The sequence below is a fragment of the Bubalus bubalis genome, chromosome 10 (assembly GCF_019923935.1).
Source record: "Bubalus bubalis isolate 160015118507 breed Murrah chromosome 10, NDDB_SH_1, whole genome shotgun sequence".
In the NCBI taxonomy this organism is placed as follows: domain Eukaryota; kingdom Metazoa; phylum Chordata; class Mammalia; order Artiodactyla; family Bovidae; genus Bubalus; species Bubalus bubalis.
This window is the reverse complement of record NC_059166.1, coordinates 95672113-95678269: the sequence shown is the minus strand read 5'-3', so window position 1 is coordinate 95678269 and position 6157 is coordinate 95672113.

The following is a 6157-nucleotide window of genomic DNA, read 5'->3' as shown; positions in this document are numbered from 1 at the left end:
AGTTACCACTAAATTTAAACTCTGGAAAAGTTTAAACATGGAAAGCTTCATAATTGAACTTGTCACAAATATTGCATGCCGAAGAATTGGCATTAATTACACACAGAGATGTCCTCATTGCCAATTTGCAGAACCATTCAAGAGTGATGGGGTCACCCCTACATCATGGATATAAATTCCACTGTCCTCCATCTGGTTCTGACATATCCGTCCACATAACATGTGTGCTGGCTCAGTTCCAGGTTGACCTTTATCTTTCCTGTAATGAAAGCTCCACAGTAATATCTGCAACTGCAACAGGAAGTTCCTGAGCTTGACCTTCACCTGGCACAGGAAGGAGATTGTGTGACAATGGTACTCTGCAAAAATGCTATACTTGTGAATAGAAAGCTACTCATTCACAAAGAAAATGTTGTTTCAGGCTAAGTCACTGAGAATTTAAGGATTTTATAAAATCTAAATAAAGACTCCATCAGCAGTAAATATGTACAATTGTACCAAGTTACCAAAAATTTCACCCTATTTATGGAAGATATTTTATGATTATAATCAAGGTGTACAAAATAAACACAAATGCATTTATCTAGTTAAGTGCATTTTCAGTTTTGCTGATCTTCAGTTTTTCCATTTGAGAATTTATATTACAGCTGATTTCTGAGAACTTTCCAATTAAAAATTTTTAAGAGGCTCAATTCAGTGACTTCCTTTTGATTAACAGGATGAGTCCAGAGATCACAAAGTGCCTTATATATTAATGCTCCTTTAACTACAGTTTCTGCTAGCTTTTTAGCAAGAAAAATCCATTCAGAAAAGCGATCTGTACAAACATTGTACCAATCCAAAGAAAACATCTCACACATGCCTTGTCACCATGCCCAGCTCAGAGTCAAGGTACTCACCCTGGAGAAAGAGGAAGTGGAGAAAAAGTGTGAAACAACAAATTATCTCCAGTTGGCTTAAAATTTCTAGCAAAGATAGGACAATAGGAGGGATGAAAAAATGATCAAGGAGAGAAATATTTGAAAAGTACTGTTACATATATACGTGGCATGTGTCTGAATTTTGAAAAGAAAAAATCAATTATTTGACTATCTACACATTTTAAACATATGGCTTCGTTTCTAAAAAGATGCAAATAACTGACTGAAATAAGTTCTTTAATTCAACCACAAGGTCAGTGACTTTTAACAGTAGCCTCAGCTTTTGCTAACATTTCAGTTCAGTCAATCAGTTCAGCCGCTCAGTCGTGTCCGACTCTTTGCGATCCCATGAATGGCAGCACGCCAGGCCTCCCTGTTCATCACCAACTCCCGGAGTTCACTCAAACTCATGTCCATCGAGTCGGTGATGCCATCCAGCCATCTCATCCTCTGTCGTCCCCTTCTCCTTCTGCCCCCAATCCCTCCCAGCATCAAAGTCTTTTCCAATGACTCAATTCTTCTTATGAGGTGGCCAAAGTAAGGGAGTTTCAGCTTTAGCATCATTCCTTCCAAAGAACACCCAGGACTCATCTCCTTTAGAATGGACTGGTTGGATAACAACCAAAAAAGATGTCCTTTTCATTATAGTGCACTAGAATGCAAAAGTAGGAAGTCAAGAAACACCTGGAGTAACAGGCAAATTTGGCCTTGGAATATGGAATGAAGCAGGGTAAAGGCTAATAGAGTTTTGCCAAGAGAACATACTGGTCAGAGCAAACACCCTCTTCCAACAACACAAGAGAAGACTCTACACATGGAGATACCAGATGATCGACACTGAAATCAGATTGATTATATTCTTTGCAGCCAAAGATGGAACAAGACTGGGAGCTGACTGTGGCTCAGATCATGAACTCCTTATTGCCAAATTCAGACTTAAATTGAAGAAAGTAGGGAAAAACACTAGACCATTCAGGGATGATCTAAATCAAATCCCTTATGACTATACAGTGGAAGTGAGAAATAGATTTAAGGAACTAGATCTGGATACATAGAGTGCCTGATGAACTATGAACTGAGGTTCGTGACATTGTACAGGAGACAGGGATCAAGACCATCCCCATGGAAAAGAGATGCAATAAGGCAAAACGGCTGTCTGGGGAGGCCTTACAAACAGCTGTGAAAAGAAGAGAAGCGAAAAGCAAAGAACAAAAGGAAAGACATAAGCATTTGAATGCAGGGTTCCAAAGAATAGCAAGGAGAGATAAGAAAGCCTTCCTCAGTGATCAATGCAAAGAAATAGAGGAAAACAACAGAATGGGAAAGACTAGAGATCTCTTCAAGAAAATTAGAGATACCAAGGGAACATATCATGCAAAGATGGGCTTGATGAAGGACAGAAATGGTATGGACCTAACAGAAGCAGAAGATATTAAGAAAAGGTGGCAAGAATACACAGAACTATACAAAAAAGATCTTCATGACCCAGATAATCACGATGGTATGATCACTGACCTAGAGCCAGACATCCTGGAATGTGAAGTCAAGTGGGCCTTAGAAAGCATCACTACGAACAAAGCTAGTGGAAGTGATGGAATTCCAGTGGAGCTATTTCAAATCCTGAAAAATGATGCTGTGAAAGTGCTGCACTCAATAGGCCAGCACATTTGGAAAACTCAGCAGTGGCCACAAGACTGGAAAAGGTCAGTTTTCATTCCAATCCCAAAGAAAGGACATGCCAAAGAATGCTCAAACTATTACACAATGGCACTCATCTCACACGCTAGTAAAGTAATGTTCAAAATTCTCCAAGCCAGGCTTCAGCAATATGCGAACCGTGAACTTCCTGATGTTCAAGCTGGTTTTAGAAAAGGCAGAGGAACCAGAGATCAAATTGCCAACATCCACTGGATCATGGAAAAAGCAAGAGAGTTCCAGAAAAACATCTATTTCTGCTTTATTGACTATGCCAAAGCCTTTGACTGTGTGGATCACAATAAACTGGAAAATTCTGAAAGAGATGGGAATACCAGACCACCTGATCTGCCTCTTGAGAAATTTGTATGCAGGTCAGGAAGCAACAGTTAGAACTGGACATGGAACAACAGACTGGTTCCAAATAGGAAAAGGAGGACGTCAAGGCTGTATATTGTCACCCTGCTTATTTAACTTATATGTAGAGTACAACATTTCAGGTTGTTTGCAAGAATTAAAGCATACTTCTTTCTTTATGTTTTATGAAGCTTAACTAATTATCATCTAGATTGCCAGACAGTGAACATATCCTAAGGATGGAAAAAAGGAGAGTGTTGGTGAGGGTGTGGAGAAAGGGAACTCTTGGATGCTATTGGTGGGAATGCAAACTGGTGCAGCTGCAATGGAGAACAGTATATGGTTTCTTTAAAAACTAAAAATATAGCTGTACTTTCATCCACCAATACCTCTGCTGGCTTTATAGTTAAAGGAAATTAAATCAGTATCTTGAAAAAAAAAAATCTGCACTCTTAGGTTCTTTTCAGCAGTACTCATAATAGCCAAGACATGGAAATAACCTACATGTTCATCAATGGATGGTTGGATAAATTGTGGTATTATATACCACAGTTCAATGGACAAATTTAATTCCTTCCACCCTTGGATATACTCTAAGAGAAATAAGCCAGACATAGAAAGAAAAAAACCTGCATGACCTCACTTACATGTGGAATCTGAAAAAGTCAGATACATAGAAACAGTAGAACAGAGATTACCAGGGGGGTGAGGAAAATGGGAGAGATTGGTCAAAGGGCACAAAGTTGCATTTATGAAGGATGAAAGAGTCTAGAGATCTAGTGTACAGCAAGCTATGGTTAGTAAGAGTGGATTTAAGGTGGAAATTTACTAAGAGGATAGACTGCAGGTGCTCTCACTACACACACACAAATGGTATGAAGATATGCTGATTAACTTGACTGTAGTAATCATTCCACTATGTACGTGTGCATCAAACTATTAAATCATCACTGTAAATATACAAAATTTTTTAAAGAAAATATAAATGAATAATAAAGCAGGGGAAAGGTGAGTTAGGAATACGAGATTAATATTTATGCAGTACTAATTCAGAAGATCAGCCCCGGGATTTTTTTGGAAGGCATGATGCTAAAGATGAAACTCCAGTACTTTGGCCACCTCATGCGAAGAGTTGACTCATTGGAAAAGACTCTGATTATAGGAGAGATTGGGGGCAGGAGGAGAAAGGGACGACAGAGGATGAGATGGCTGGATGGCATCGCCGACTCGATGGACGTGAGTCTGAGTGAACTCCAGGAGTTGGTGATGGACAGGGAGGCCTGGCGTGCTGCAGTTCATGGGGTCGAACTGAACTGAACTGAACTGGTATGTAAAATAGATAACCGGTGCTTCCCTAGTGCCTCAGTGGTGAAAAACCCACCAGCCAATGTGGAAGATCCCTGGTCTGGGAAGATCCCACTTACTTTAGAGCAACTGAGCCGTGCACCACAGCTATTGAGCCTGTGCTCTCGGGCCCAGGAGCTGCAACTACTGAGCCCACGAGCCACAGCTCCCGAAGTCTGCACATCCCAGAGCCTGTGCTCTAAAACAAGAGAAGCCACCACAATGGGAAGCCCAGGCACCAGAACTAGACAGCAGCCTCACTTTCCACAACTACAGAAAAGCCCACAGTGAGGAAGACCCAGAACTGTCAGACATGGATAAATTATTAAAACAATAGACAACCAACAAGGACCACTGTACACCACAGGGATCTAACTGAATGCTTTGTAATAACCTATAAGGGAAATTAATCTTAAAAAATATGTATATATCTATATATGAATCACTTTGCTGTATACCTGAAGCTAATATTATTGTAAATCAACTATACTTTGGGAAATAAATATCCTAAATAAATATCCTAAAAAATTAAAATAAAAAAACACCAGAATATTCACTTACATTTCATGCCATTTCAACATTCAGATACCTCCAAATAAGAGAATATGTTAATTTGCTTTCAAAACTAGGTTTATGAAGATTTTTTGAATGTGGATTTTCACAAAAGAGAATTCTGGATGTCTGAAGTTGGTGATGTGAACAAGCCAGGGACAAAGGAGAAGGGGCTGGAGAATGGGGCTAAGGTTCCCTGCTGCTGAGAATGCTGGGTGGCAGAGGGCAGAAGCCAGATCAAACTAGCCAAAGCACAAAAGAGATACATTGGCAGAGGTAACTAAGGGACTCTTGACATAGTTCAAGTATGATAAAATCTAGGTACAATATCATCCCGTATCTGAGACTGTCTATTTCTACCCTCCGGTTTCCCCTACGTCTGCTGTATTCCGGGAAGATTCAGTCACACGACAGCAAAGATGATCCCCAGCAACCCCAGGTTGCTGCTGCTGCTGCTAAGTCGCTTCAGTCGTGTCCGACTCTGTGCAACCCCATAGACAGAAGCCCGCCAGGTTAGAGCTAAGAAAACCAGAGGAAAAAGAGGCACACTGCCTCCCCCAGCATCCATATCAATCTGTATCAATGATGTGTCCATCCCTGAACCAATCGCTTTGCACAGAAGCACGAGCTAGCCCTGATCAGCCTGGGTGGCGTGCTCCCGTGTCAATGGAAGTGAGGCTGGGTGTTCAATTCTCACCGTAATGACGAAGAGGTGGAGATTTCAGCTCCTAAGAGGAAAAGATCACCCCTTCGTCTCTACCCCAGCATCCTCTAACACATACGAGTAGTTGATGTATTCTGCGGCGGGTGAAGGTCTTAATCATTCCATTATATGCTGTGATTACGCTGCCTCGTCTTTTTTCCATGTCTTTTGTCGATCTTCTTTTGTTGGAGTTTTAGGTCTTTTATACATTTCTTACTGATTTATAGGGTCTGCCCCCTCGGAACTCTTCTTTCTTCCTTTCATTCCCTCCGTCACTCTCTCTCTTTTATTCTCCCTTTCTTCCTCTTTCTCTCTCTCACCCCCTCCTGCCCTCCCGCTTCATCTCTCTCTCCCTTCCTCCCTCCCTTCTTCCTTCCTTCCTTCCTTTTTCCCTTCCCTCCTTGTTTGTTCGAAATAACACACCGGTGGCTCAGACAGTAAAGAATCTGCCTCCAATGTGGGAGACCCAGGTTCGATCCCTGGGGTTGGAAGATCCCCTGGAGAAGGGAATGGCAACCCACTCCAGTATTTTTGCCTGGAAAACCCCAGGGATAGAGGAGCCTGGAGGGCTACTGTCCATGGGGTT